The 15015-nt window shown below is 40.4% G+C and overlaps 1 long non-coding RNA gene across 6 annotated transcripts in view; it reads right to left on the reverse strand.

Annotated features, from left to right (window-relative positions):
* The window catches only part of LOC148149714 (uncharacterized), a 282534-nt gene that overhangs the window by 90036 nt on the left and 177483 nt on the right, over positions 1–15015 (reverse strand). For 4 of the 6 annotated variants that reach the window (XR_015757395.1, XR_015757398.1, XR_015757396.1 and 1 more), the window contains one exon: positions 5059–5136. The exons of the other annotated variants lie outside the window; for them this stretch is intronic. This is a non-coding gene — a long non-coding RNA (uncharacterized LOC148149714). The remainder of the gene's footprint in view (positions 1–5058; positions 5137–15015) is intronic. 6 annotated transcript variants of the gene reach the window in all.

The raw sequence follows: 15015 nt of genomic DNA on the forward strand, positions 1-15015 counted from the left end.
AAGAAACTGCAAAGGGATAAAATAAGTTAAATGAGTGTGTAAAATTTGGCAGATGGAGTATAAGGGTAATTGTGAGGCTGTCCACTTTGGTGGAACAAATGGAAGAGTAGTGTAGTATTTAAATGGAGAAAAATTGTAGAATTTTGCAGTACAAAGAGATCTATGTGTCCTCAACATGAACCATAAAATCTTAGCATGCAGGTGGAACAAGTAATGAGGAAGGCACATGGAATGTTGGCTTTATTGCAAGGGGGATGGTGTATAAAAATAGGGTAGGCTTCCTATAATTGTTCAATGCATTGATGAGCCCAAACCTAATCTGTGGCATATAATGATGGTCTCCTTATTAAAAAAAGGATGGACTTGAATTGGATGCAGTTTAAGGAATATTTATAAAACATAGGAATCAGGAGCAGACGTAGGCCAGTCAACCCATTGAGTCTGCTCTGCAGATAAATAAGATTGTGGCTGGTCGCTTTGTATTTTGAATTCCACATTCTTACCTTTTCTCGAGAACCTTCGCCTGGCTTCATTGGGTTGATTCCTGGGATGGAGCGATTGTCCTAATTGGAACGATAGAGTAGTTTGGCCCTACAGTCATTGGAACTTAGAAGAATCAGAAGTGATCTTATTGTGACATGCAAGATTCTGAGGGAATTGTCAGAATAGATCTGAGAGGATGTTTCCCCTTGTGAGGAATTCAAAAACTTTGGAGAATTCAAAAAAGGACGGAGATAAGAAGGAATTTCTTCTCTAAGAGGATTATTATTTTCTAACAGAAGTAAATAGAGGTTGGATCATTAAAACTATTCAAGGCTGAGTTTGACCTTCTTGAACTACAAGGGAGTCAAGGGTTATAGGTAGAAATCAAGAAGTTAGAATTATGTCCACAATCAGATGAGCTATGACTTTATTGACTGGTAGAGCATGCTCAATGGGCCAAATGATCCATATCTGTTCCTATTTCTAATGTTTCAAAGTTCTTATTGTATGAATCTTTGGAAGTCTCTATCCCAAAATGTTATGGATGCTCCATCATTGAATATATTTCAGAGAGAGGGAGAAAGATTTGTGGTCTCTCAGGTAACTAAGGGATTTGGAGAATGGTGGGAAACTGGAGTTAGACTGACGATCAACAAAGCAAAATTGAATAAAGGAGCAGGCTTTGGTGGAGTGGGGGAGGGTGTGTATGATATAATCCTGTTGCAATTCCTAATGTGCTTATGAGTTGTAGTTTACAAATGAAAAACGTAAACAGTAGTCTTAGCAGGCTTCAGTAACCCGTTATATGGGAGGTTGGTGAGTGATGCACTTACAGGGTTGAAGCCTGATGTCTGTGTTACATTATCTCTTCCTCAGCTACAATATGTTTATATTCTGTTATCAGGCCATATGCAGCACTTCATATAAACCTGAGAAAATGGCAAAGCGGATTTGACTGTGCCCCTGGGAGATAGAAGGCTCAGGGACAGTAGCTGTAAAACATATCACGTGAATTATGGCATGTGTGTCTCTGCGTGCCTGTGTGTTTATATGTTTGTTGGGTGGAGGTGGTTAACCCGGGTTATACTGACAGATCCAAAACTTTAGGGCGACTACTCCCGAATTTTGATAGATTGACTATCACTTGTGCAGGAAAAGACCAGAAAAATGATCATCTGCTTCTCTGACCGCGACAGGCAAACGTTGACAGTGCCCAGGATGTAGGCAAAGCTGATCAACAATGGTGAGTGGATCAAGAGCTTTCATCTTCTGCCAAATGATTTAGAAAAGCAGCAAGCTTAACTTACACAGCCCTGCTGCCAGAGAGAATACATTGGCAAGAGCCGCGGTGCATCACATTCAATGTAGTACAAGGGCTTAGCGCAGTTTGATTGTGAAATATTGCGTTTAATACAGATGTATCTGGTCACACTGCCTATAACACAGTTGAATCTGGGAACACAGCCTACAATACAGCTGTAGCCAGGTACATAGTGGTCATTATGGTTGTTCCTGGTGACCATTGAATAACAAGGTCAGACCCAGGATCACAGCATTTAGTTCAACTGTACCTGGAGATTATTGTATATTAAAGCTGATGCTGATGTCTGCACCCTTGTGTCACAGTGTGACCATAGCATTCAAGGGATCAAGACATATATTTCTCTAAAGTTACTAACAACTATGTGCTAACCATCGTTTGAAGGAAGACAACCAAAGAGCAAATTCTGACAAAAAAAACCTGTGGATGCTGGAAATTAGAAACAAAAACAGAAATTGTTGGAGAAACACAGCGGGTCTGGCAGCATCTGTGGAGAGAAAGCAGATTTAACATTTCTGGTCCAGTGACCTGATGCTGCCAGACCTGCTGAATTTTTCCAGCAAATTCTGACATACCTTCCATCCCCTACTATAACTCTGAATGATACAATCCTGAAGGCTGGAGGTAAGGTCAACCATCTTGGAAGTACAAAATCCAGAAATGTCTACATTGATGGCGAGGTGACAAATACAACTGTTGGGGATGCTTAGTGTTTGCCCATTTATGCAAAAGGCTGTGGAGGAAACATGGATCAAACTTCCAACAAGACTTCCTGTGTACAAAGCTTTGAAGTGCCTGCCCTCAAATATATAGCTGTGAGTCTTGGACTTGAGAGAGTGGTGCTTGAAAAGCACAGCAGGTCAGGCAGCATCTGAGGAGCAGGAAAATCAACAATTTGGGCAAAAGCCCTTCATCAGGAATGAGCATCTATGTGAGTCTTGGACTACTTTCTCCAACATATTAAGCAGCTGGACAGGTTCCATATGAAATGCATTTGGAACATTATGGGCATGAAATAGAGGACCAACACTGAGGAATCTCAAAGAAAAGAAACATCTGGAATTGAAAAAATCATAATCGGATCCTAGCTTTGGCGCAGACAACATGCAGTGCTTATGGCTGATGATAAAGCCCCTAAGGCAATCATATATCCAAAGCTTAATCTCACTGCCTGTGAGATTAGGTTGAAGTTAAGGTTCAAGGAGACCTTCCTTGAAGATGAACCTTAGGATTTATGGTGTGTTCACGGTGAATGTGGAGGACAGAGCTACTTGAGAAGTGATCTCAAGAAATGTTATTGCATCCCTCAAACAGCAAAGAAGCAAAGGGCAAAGGGCAAGTTAGGAAAACCAGACAGTCCCAACAGAAACAGATAATCACTTGACCCACAGAGTAGAAAGCTATGCAGCTTTGCAATCAAGCTGTACAGCTACATTACATGTGCATTCAATGATTCCATGAACACAAGAAACAGCCATCTTTGAATATGAAAGGAAACTGATGACAATGAATTGGGGCATACATATAACACAGCTGTATCCATGGACAGAGTCTATAACACATTATGTCCTGGGATGCAGTGTATAATATAGCTGTACATGAGTATGCATTGTACAACTCAGCTGTATGTCAGCGATGCAGCATACAATGCAACCATAGGGCTCTTGTGACATGGTGGTAGTGTCCCCACTGCTGATGCCTGGGTTCGAATCCCACTTGCTTCAGTGGTGTGTCTTAACAAATTGATTGAAAATATCTACAATACACTGTGGTTGGATGCAAAGCATCAGAACACAATGACACTCTGGTTCACAGTGTATAACACAGCCATAGCTAGTGAGGTAGCATATTACATGGCTGCAGAGGGGCCTTTGGTGCAGTGTATTGTCTCTATCTCTGGGGAAGAAAGTCTGTGGTTCCAGTGGGTGCATTATAACATGTCTGAACAGGTTGATTCAAATATCCATCACATAACTGTACCCAGGGACTCAGCGTTTAACACAGCCGTATCTAGAGATGCAGTGCATGACACGGGTGTATGTATCAATTTATATGACACAGCCCTGACCAGGGGCACAGTTATAACAAAGGCAGATGTGAGGACACTGTGTTAAATGGGGCTACAGCCAGAGACACAACATATAACACAGCTGTACCCAAGGATGCAGTGGAAGTCAAAGCAATACCTGGAGATGCATTGTACAGCAACTGTATCCAGGGACACAATGTATAGGCAGCACATGTGCACAGAGCATATAACAGCAATATGGAGTAGAATACTGCAGCCTCTGGAGTCACAGCGTACAACACAACCTGGGGATTCAGCGCAGGACACAAACTGTATCCAGGGACACAGTGTACAGGCAGCACATGTGCACAGAGCATATAACAGCAATATAGAGTAGAATACTGCAGCCTCTGGAATCACAGCGTACAACACAACCTGGGGATTCAGCACAGGACACAACGGTATCCAGGGACACAGTGTATAACACAGTTGAATCTGAGTTGCAGTGATTAACACAGACCTATCTGAAAATTCAGTGTACAATACAGCAGTATCCAGGAATTTCTTTGTACTTCTAAAAACCTTTAACTCTTGTGAGGACTTCAGGAATAGTGAAGTTTGACTTTCAGCGTGGTATTCCAGTGAGGCATAACAAAATGCAATCATCAGTGAACATCCCCACTTCTGAACTTATAATGGAGAGTGGGTTATTAATTTGAAGATGGTTAGCTCTAGGACACTACCTTGAGGAACTATTGGCATGACATCCTGCGACTGAGATGATTTGGTCTCCAACAAACAAAATAATCTTTCTTTGTGCTAGGTATAACTCCACCCATGTTTAGACCAAGGCTGTATGCACTAAAGTCTAGAGCTAAGTGTCCCTAATGGAACCTAAACTGTGCATTGGCATGCAGGTTATTGAGTAAGTGGTGATTGATAGCACAGTTAATGACACCTTTCATCACTTTTACAGATGATGGAGAGTACAGTTATAGAGATGTAATAAGACAAATTGCATTAGTTCTCTTTATAGTAGACAGCACATTTGCTGATAATTTTACATTGTTAGGTGGATGCCAGTGTTGTAGCTGCACTGTAACAGTTTATTTTCTGTTGCAAATCAACATAAAGTTAATTAAAACTAGAAAGAGATCAATCTTTAACATTCCCTCATTCTCCAAATTCTCTGTGTTATATGTTCTGGGAAGCAGTATTGCTTTGAATTAGACTTTGTGTTACTTACCCGTGTATAACACAGCTGGCTTTTGGGAACACAGTGCGCAAACCAGGGACCCACATTGTGTAACAAAATAGTTATATTCTGTAACAATAACAGCAAGAACAGCAATCAAAACTTTTAATTTATAAAACACCCCAATACCTTTCATTCAAACATTATTGAACAAATTTGTCATTGAGCCACAGATGTTATTATGCCTTGTGACGAAATGTTTTGGTAAAGAGGTAGGTTTTAAGAAGAGCCTGAAATGAATAATGTGAGGTAGAGTGTTGAGACGTTTCAAGAGAGATGGTGAAATTTAGATTCTTGGCAAATGAAAGTGGGAGCACCATTGGTAGAATGATTAAAATTAGGGATATTCAAGAGACAGGAACTGTGAGTCTCAGAGGGCTATAGTCCCACAGATGAAATAGGTGAGCTGTAAGACCATGTCAGGATTTAAAGTGAAGGTGAGAATTATAGGAACAAATGCATTGCTTAAACAAGATCTAGTGTGAGTCACTGAACACAAGGTAATGGGTGAAAGGACTTATGTAAGTTCAGAATTGGGCAGCAGAGTTTTGGATGGCTGCAACTTTATTGCTGGGAGAATATTGGGAACCAGGCAGCAGTGTGTTGGATTAGTCAAATTGAGGAAGGAGAAGCATAAGTGATCGCTTTGACAGTAAAATAGCTGAGCCAGGGTTAGAGCTGGGCAATATTATGGAGGTTCAAATAGGTGGTCTTAGTGTTGAAGTGGATACCAGGTAATGCATTTGTTCTAGAATGAAATATGACACCAAAGTTGTGAACAGTTTGCTGCAGATCAGGAAACTGATAGGCCTACAAATGGCTTTGGTAGCAAGGGAACGGAATTTGTTGTGGGGACCAAATGCTGGTCATATTTTCATTATTTAACTGGAGGAAAGTTTTGCCTGTCCTAATTAGTTAACAAGCAGTCTGACAACTTAGAGACAGTGAAGGAGACCAGGTAGTGTGATAATGCTGCTATGGTCAACATACAAGTGGACTCTAATATTGTGTTTTCATATGAAGGCATTAAGAAATAGCATGTATATGAGAAAACAGATCTCATATTTGGGGTATACATAGCTAAGAGTGTAGGAGTGAGAAGAGAATCCAGTGCAGGTTTAGCTACAATTAAATAGTTAAGAATGGAGCTCAGCAAATGCCGTCCCATAAGGTTGAACAGTAGTGGAGAGGTATGGTAGAGTCAGCCATGTTGAAGGCCAGATATGGGTTAAGAAGGGTGAGGAGGGACAGTTTACCTTTGCTATAGTCACATGGGATGTCATTCATGATTTTGATACAAACAATTTTAGGCAGAAATCTGATTGGTGGGATTCAAACAAATATTATAACACAGTTAATGGCAATAATTATGCCATGTAATAAAGTTTATTATAATATTGCTGTTACCTACAAGCTGCTTGATTCAAATTTGGGTGAGAGACACTTCAAAGGTGTATAAATTAGACAAGATTAACACCTGTTTTACACTCTACTTCATCCTCAAAAAAAGTAGTCAAAATTTGTTCAATTGAGCACCTTTTTTTTTGAAAATTTGCATGAGTTCACTTTATTCCTCTTGCCAATAAAATGGGTAACACCTTTACAGTCAAAAGGCTAGAGTTTTTTTTTATTTTGTTTGTTGATACCTCCTCTTAAATGATTGTTCAACACTGGAGTGTTTAAACTTCTTCAAGCATTCCTCACATCTCATATTTAGGTTAAGTTACGTTTCCATTTTCTTTTCCATGTAAGGATGTCTTTCTTGAGGTTTGCTGACTGAAAGGAACACAATCCTTCTGTTATCTTTGGACAAATCGAGGTGGGCCTGAAGTGGATTCACAGCAGTGGCAGAGTCAAGTTTGGGCTGGTGTGCTACTCAGTGGCATCAGTGGCATCTGCATTGGTGAGGTCCATCAAGGACTCATAGTGGCGAGGGTGTTGGTGAAGGTGAGTTGGCGCTGAAGATTGGCAACTTTCATTCCAGCAGCAGGGGGATGGTGAAGGGGTCTTGTGCCTGACCACCAGGCCCATGGCCCATGGCGGAGCACTTAAAAAGAAGGATTATAAAGTTGAACACTTTTTCTTTGCTTCACTTTTCTTCATATTCTATGTTTTGGTTTATTTTTCTTTACATTAAGATGGCACTATACAACATTTTCAGTGTATTTTGTAACAAAATGCATGTGACAATAAATAAATCAAATCAAATCTAAAATGCTCTCTAAAGTTTTAGCAGAGCTTTGTTGACTTGTACTTCACTATTCTGGCTTTATAACAAACAAAAGGAGTAGCCATGGGCACCCGCATGGGCCCCAGCTATGCCTGCCTCTTCGTAGGGTATGTGGAACAATCCATCTTCCGCAACTACACTGGCCCCACCCCCCATCTTTTCCTTCGCTACATTGATGACTGTATCGGCGCTACCTCGTGCTCCCACGAGGAGGTTGAACAGTTCATCCACTACACTAACACCTTCCACCCCAACCTCAAATTCACCTGGACAGTCTCGGACTCCTCCCTCCCCTTCCTAGACCTTTCTGTTTCTATCTCAGGCGACCGAATCAACACGGACATCTACTACAAACCAACCGACTCCCACAGCTACCTGGACTACACCTCTTCCCATCCTGCCCCCTGTAAAAACGCCATCCCATTCTCCCAATTCCTTCGTCTCCGCCGCATCTGCTCCCAGGAGGACCAGTTCAAAATACGTACAACACAGATGGCCTCCTTCTTCAAGGACCGCAATGTCCCCCCCGACGTGGTCGACGGTGCCCTCCACCGCATCTCCTCCACTTCCCGCTCCTCCGCCCTTGAGCCCCGCCCCTCCAACCGCCACCAGGACAGAACCCCACTGGTCCTCACCTACCACCCCACCAATCTCCATGTACAGCGCATCATCCGCCGTCACTTCCGCCACCTCCAAACAGACCCCAGCACCAAGGATATATTTCCCTCCCCTCCCCTATCAGCTTTCCGTAGAGACCACTCCCTCCGCGACTCCCTTGTCAGATCCACACCCCCCACCGACCCAACCTCCACTCCCGGCACCTTCCCTTTCAACCGCAGGAGGTGCAACACTTGCGCCCACACCTCCCCCCTCACTTCTCTCCAAGGCCCCAAAGGAAACTTCCATATCCGCCACAGATTCACCTGCACCTCCACCCACATCATCTACTGCATCCGCTGCAGCCGGTGTGGCCTCCTCTATATTGGGGAGACAGGCCGCCTACTTGCGGAGCGATTCAGAGAGCACCTCTGGGCCACCCGGACGAACCAACCCAACCAACCTGTAGCACAGCATTTCAACTCCCCCTCCCACTCCACCGAGGATATGCAGGTCATTGGACTCATCCACCGCCAAACCACAACAACCCGACGGTCGGAGGAGGAGCGTCTTATCTTCCGACTGGGAACCCTCCAACCGCAGGGGATGAACTTGGACTTCACCAGTTTCTTCATCCCCCCTCCCCCCACCTTGTCTCAGCCGGATCCCTCCAGCCCGGCACCGCCTTCCTGACCTGCAGTCTTCTTCTTGACCTCTCCGCCTCCATCCTACTCCGACCTATCACCCTCACCTTGACCTCTTTCCACCTATCACATTTCCAATGCCCCTCCTCCAAGTCCCTCCTCCCTACCTTTTATCTTCTCCTGCTGAACACTCTCTGCTCATTCCTGAAGAAGGGCCTGTGCCCGAAACATCGAATCTCCTGTTCCCTGGATGCTGCCTGACCTGCTGTGCTGTTCCAGCAATAAAGTTTCAACTTTATATCCAACCAGTCTGTTTAATTTTGTGCACAACATTGAAAGCAACATGTTTAATATTGCCTCATGCCCTCAGGTTAATCCAGCCACATTCATTGTGCAATTGTGAGCTGTACTTTTAAGAGCAATCTTCAACACTCCAGCAACTGTTCTTTTCTGACTAACAGTTGTATAAATGCAGAATACTCATGAGAAAAGGAAATCCCATCACTTTCATGAGAAGAATAAAATGCTAGTCAGGTTGCGTGAATATTTTTGGACAAGACAGTTAAACTGTCAGAAAGATCCAATAATAAATACTGAAATAGCTACCAGTCAGATTGCTGCGAAGGGTTATCTTGCTAATCTGTTTTAAACTTATGCATAATTTATGATGAATTGCAAATCACATGAAATTCAGATTGCATTACAGTAAATAGAACTTTTACATAGCTGTCTTAATCAAGACATTTGCCAATATTTACTGATGGAAACTTGCATGTTAAACAACAACTAATCAGTAGCACATTTCTGGTGCAAGTATAATGTTGTAAAGACATTAACTGGCCTGAACTAAATAATCTCTTATGGGAACAAATATCTGTAAAGCCTCCCCTGGTGGCTGAGCTCATTAAGATCTCCTTGTAGATCGAGCTAGATACTCATTTGATCAGGAAGTTTCAGAGGCATCTGATTAAGGCTCCATTTGCACAGCAGGCTTCCAGCTCTTAAAACCCCAGCTGACAGTCTGCTTGAATAGACGTGATTTAGGGTTTGAACCACTGGACTTGTTAATGTCAGAGTTATTGAGGGCAGTGCGTTTCTCAAGGGAATGTATTATTTTTACCTACGTTCAGATAAATTTGTATTTTAGAGCACAGAACCAAATAGTTTGATACTTTCATATAAGGCTTGAATAATAATCTACATTTTCACTGGCTCAGCACAGAGTTTTAAAACATTTTCGCCATTTTCATGTGTTTGCTAAAGGCAAGTATTTAATTATCAGCCTTCCATATCATTCTCCATACATTAGCTTAAATACGTTAAAAGTTCATAACAGCTTCAAAAAGAATATGCAACATTAAAATTAAACCTGCAACAGTTCAATCCCACACTCATAGTGAGGTTAGATATTTAGTCAGAAGTACAATCAGTTAGTTATACATTTATTTATAAGTGAGATTTCACAATATGTCACAATGATTAGTGAGACTATCACCCGTGATATCACATTTTTTATATCTAAACAATCTTTGACACAACCTGCATTTGGTTGCATTTAATTCACAGATTGAAATGGTTTTGCTTCACAATCATGGTGCAGTTACATAGTAAGTCCAGCATGAATCCAGTGTCAAGGTAAAACCTCACACTGGTATGGGATTGTGTGAAACCTCTTCAAGATTTCATAGCACTTCACTCTGGGATTACTCTGAGTCTTAGCACTAGTTCAGTGCTGCTACAAAGTCAAAATCACGTTGTAGTGAAACTAAACTCGTAATTTAAATTCATCCTCAAAATAAACATAATCTGACCTATATGTAAGTTCCATCTTTTAATGTTAGCTATTCAGTAAGAAAACATTTGAACAGTATACAAGATTCCTTATTCTTTCATGCAATAAAACAAAATGCTTGCACAGTGGTTCAGTGATTTGCACTACTGCCTCACAGAACCAGGGATATGAGTTTGATTCCGTCCCTGTGTGGAGTTTGCAACATTCTTCCTGTGAATGGATTTTCTCCTGGTGCTCTGGTTTCCTCCCACAGTCCAACAATGTGCAGGTTAGGTGGATTGGCCATTCGAAATGCAAGGTGATAGTGTAGGCTGGTGGGTTTGGATGGGATACTCTTCGGAGGGGTGGTGTGGATTTGAAGGGCCAGATGACCTGTTTCCACACTGAAGGGAATCTTACAATGACAACGTGGGTGTCTCTGGCAATGGGCAGCATTTGTAGGCCATCACTAATTGCTCTGAATTGAATGGCTTGCTAGAACTTTGCAGGTAAGACTTAAGTGTCATCACATGCTGTGGATGGATTTGGAATTACACATAGCCTAGACCAGATAAGAATGATAGGTTTCCATTGGTAAATCATACATCTCTAAACAACAGTCAATAATAGTTGCATTGTCACCAATACTGAAACCAACTTTCAGTACAACTTGTTAACTGAATTTCTATTCGATCTGCTGCCTGGGCTGGATGTGAACTCTTGTCTCCCAGAGTGTTAGCATGGATCTTTAGACTATGAGTCCAGTGATTTTATCATTAAAACACCAGTTGTCCCTGTTGCAAGTAAATTCTGTTTTAACCATATGCTTCAAATTCAGACTTCAAATATTAATTGGCCTAGGAATTGAGAAATCCAGTAATGTCTCAGATGTGCAGACATCTTTTTAAAACTCATCAGAAATAAGAGAGGGATAAGGCCATTCAGCCCCTTGCATTTAATAGGATCACAGGTAATCTCTTGGTGACCTAACACACCTTTCTTCCCACCACAACCATCTACCAATCCTTTTCTCTTGTCAGTCAAAAATCTGAGTGAAAACAGTAGACGAGAACATTTCTAAATTTAATATTTTTAAGAATTTAGAACAAAGAACATCAAAAAGTATTATACATTTCAGTGGATCAGTGTTTCTTGCTTAAATGACTCCAATCAATTTTTAAGTTGATTAATGCTTAGTTTATTACCTAGACTGCAAAACCAAATGTTCACTGTTCAGGGTTGAGCAGCATCCTGTCATTGTGTCAAGTGGTAATGCCATTACAGTGAAATGTACTGAAAGTCCTGACTGTCTCCTTTATATTGTTTTCCTTGGAATTTCTCCCAAGATCATGCACAAAAATTTAGATTTTGCGACTGTTTTACATCTAGGTAAAACTGGAAAAGTGCATTGTAAAAATCTGAAATTCACAGCAATTAGAGTTAAATTATTATGCTTTCTAATAATTATCTATGAAGTAGTTAGTGCTTTGTATGTTCTAGTGCACTGGCAGGATCATTCCTGGATGATACCATGTTTCAGGAAAGGTAACTGGCAATGGCGTCACTGTCTAAACTGTCACAATAATCTCAAGAATAAGCAGTATTTCTTGTGAATCTGGCCAAAAATAGATTAATGTCAATCCTTCAAAATTATTTCAAGAAAAACTAAGGGATAAATTTGAGAAACTGCATTCAGATAATGTTTTCATTGAATGGTTTTAAAGCAAGAAATTGTGTGTATGTGTGTAACATAAACAGAAGAAAGTGTTATATTGTGGGAATGGTCGTAATTAATTTCTGCATGGCAAGGTCCAACAAACAGCAAAGTGATAATGACCAGATAATCAATTTGAGGGATGTTGGTTGAGGGAAAATTATCCTCCAAGACACAGGAGAGAATTATTTTGCTCATTTTTAAAATTCAGTGCAATGAAAACTTTAGGCTGGATTTCTGTCTCCCAATGTATGTGCAGTGAACACAGGGAACATGAGATTTTATTGCCTGCAAAAGAAAATTTCCCTGCCTTTCCAACTCTGAGCTATTTTCACTTGACCTTTTTATGGGACTTTGTGTGCAAAATGCACATATACCTCTTCTAAGGTTGGGGCCAAAACTATGAGCACCATGGAGATATTGAATTTCTTCCTCCATATTATTTTCATATGCTATGTGGGTTTTATAAGCCTCCCAAAAATATACCTCCTTGGACAGTTTGTGACAACTCGGGAAAGGCATGCTGACGAGTTGGATATATTCGGGCAAGTGAGTATCAAACATTTTGAACTTTCAAATATGACTTTTATTTGGTCTAATGTAATATAGATACTTTTTTTTACTGCAGTTATTGCCTCTATCATTATACTGATCAACATTCTGTAAGAGTTGTAATGCATCATTGTACTTCTCCCAGTGGAGAAAAGTGCCATAATGCATTCAAGACTGTAGGATAATTTAATGGGAACCCTGTCTGCCATATTCTGACTTTGGACTTAAAATGTCCATTATCTTTTACTTTATTATAATTGTCCCACCATTAAATGTTTAAAAATGAACCAATTACCACATCACTGATCAATGATTGAAAGGCATTTTACTATGAAATAGCAAAGAAATACTTTCTGTTCTGTCTATTTCAGATGTTCAAGAGTTGAAAGTCAGCATTTAGCTAACTTTAACATTTTGAATGCTTGGCTGAGTTTCAAAATCTATTGGAATACTCAGCTGTCTCTCAGTGGAGCAATTGTCAATTTAAAGAGGCTTTAACAACATAATATGCCATTAATGTGGCTTATGAGTACATGGTTGTTTAAAGGAGTAAACATTTTTGGAGGGCCAATTGGTTTTTGCAGAATGATTGAGACAAATTTGTATGAGGATTTCATCAGATTGTTTTGGTTCATTTTTTTTCACCATTTTGCTCTTCCATGAACACTAAGGACTCTATAACTGATGCTGAATAAGGGACTGTGGAGAATCTGGGTGCAGGTTTATAAATTTAGCATAGGAGAAATGAGAGGGCATGGGAATTGATGGGGGTGAGGGTTAAAGTTTAGGGAGCATGAGAACAATGTTGGAGCAAGGACGCTGTCTCTGAGAACAAAGAAGAAAATGTGTCTTTCTGTTCATTGAAAGAACAGATGGGGCCATTTGTATCAATCCAAAGAGAGCTCCTCCAACATGACAGCACATTCTCAGTATTGTTGGAGGTCAGAACTAATAGATTGCTGCACTGTTGCTAGGATAGTATTAAGAAAGGAATTCTGCATTATTGGAGAGACAGTACTGAAGTACTGCTGTACTGATAGACAGGCAGACTGAAGCAGTACTGCAATGCGAGAAGATCAGTACTGAGACAACACTATAGTCATGTTGGAAACATAGTACTGAAGGAGCACTGCACTCAGATGTTGTCTTTGGGATGAAATGTTTAACCAAGATCTTATCTGCCCTTTCAGGTATATGCAATAAATGTTTCTCAGTCTCAAGTGGAAATATATAAAGATTAGAAGAATTTTCATCCCCTACTTCTATACTTTCCATAGTTGTTTAGATCATTTCATTTTCATTCATATGGAGTTTTCAATTTCTTGAAACACCTCTTTGAAGCTGCCTCTTTGAACCAGTGAATAATTATGGAACAAACCTGCATGAAGTGTATTAAATGAATAAACACATCACCTATCTAGTAAGATTTGTGGTAGTCCATTTGGAAGTAACCTACAATAAAATCTACCCTCCTCTTTAGTACTTTTATTTGATTCAGTTTGATCTCTCTCTATTTCATAAGATGGAGATGCAGAACAAAGTGAAATTTTGCCCTGTTGCAAGTCCACTCTAATCATTTTCATACAGCAGTAACATTGATAGATGTTAGATGCAATAAGTGATAGGGAATTGAAGAGCACATTAATGACAGCTAATCAATACCTTGTCTGATCATGATTGAACAAATTCACATGAAAAATGACAGAAAAACATCAGACAACATGTATCAGATGAAATAATTGAGCAGGATATGACAAAAGTGGAATATATACTTGAATATTTAGTTGCACCTCTTTACCTTGGAGTCTGTATCTTTCCAGAACCCTTTTCATTCAGTTTTATTAAAGGTCACTAATGTATACAGTGTGTTGTGAATCTTTCTCTTCATTATCTGTTTAATGTACAGTTGGCTTGGCAGGCAGGAGACATCAGTATGTTTCGAAGCTGAGATGACAGCATCACAAAAATAGCTGATCAATAAAAATTGAAAAGTAAAGGCTGACTGCAGACAGTGGGACATTCACAATGTAAAAATGGCTCCCAGAATAAGCAGTAACTTAGTTTGTCACAAGCATTTAATGTTTAAAGGGAGAATGGAAGGAGAAAAGTGAATTCTCAATTTATGTGTAAAATAATTCAGTTAAGAGTTTTATAGTCATTCCTAATTAAGGGGAAGAGACAGAATGGTAGTTTAAAAGTCTTCAAGTTAGATTTGTGAATGAGGCATGGTGAATACTTTGAGAATGTAAATACCAGGGCTTATATTTCATTGTTCTATCATGATTTGGAGATGCCGGTGTTGGACTGGGATGTACAAAGTTAAAAATCACGCCACACCAGGTTATAATCCAACAGGTTTATTCGGGAGTACTAGCTTTCGGAGCGCTGCTCCTTCACGAGGTGGGTTGAGGATTATAGCTATACTGGTGGTGCGTGTATG

Source organism: Chiloscyllium plagiosum, unplaced genomic scaffold (genome assembly GCF_037043375.1).
Source record: "Chiloscyllium plagiosum isolate Xiang-an unplaced genomic scaffold, Cpla_swu_hap1 HiC_scaffold_6, whole genome shotgun sequence".
Classification (NCBI taxonomy): Eukaryota; Metazoa; Chordata; class Chondrichthyes; order Orectolobiformes; family Hemiscylliidae; genus Chiloscyllium; species Chiloscyllium plagiosum.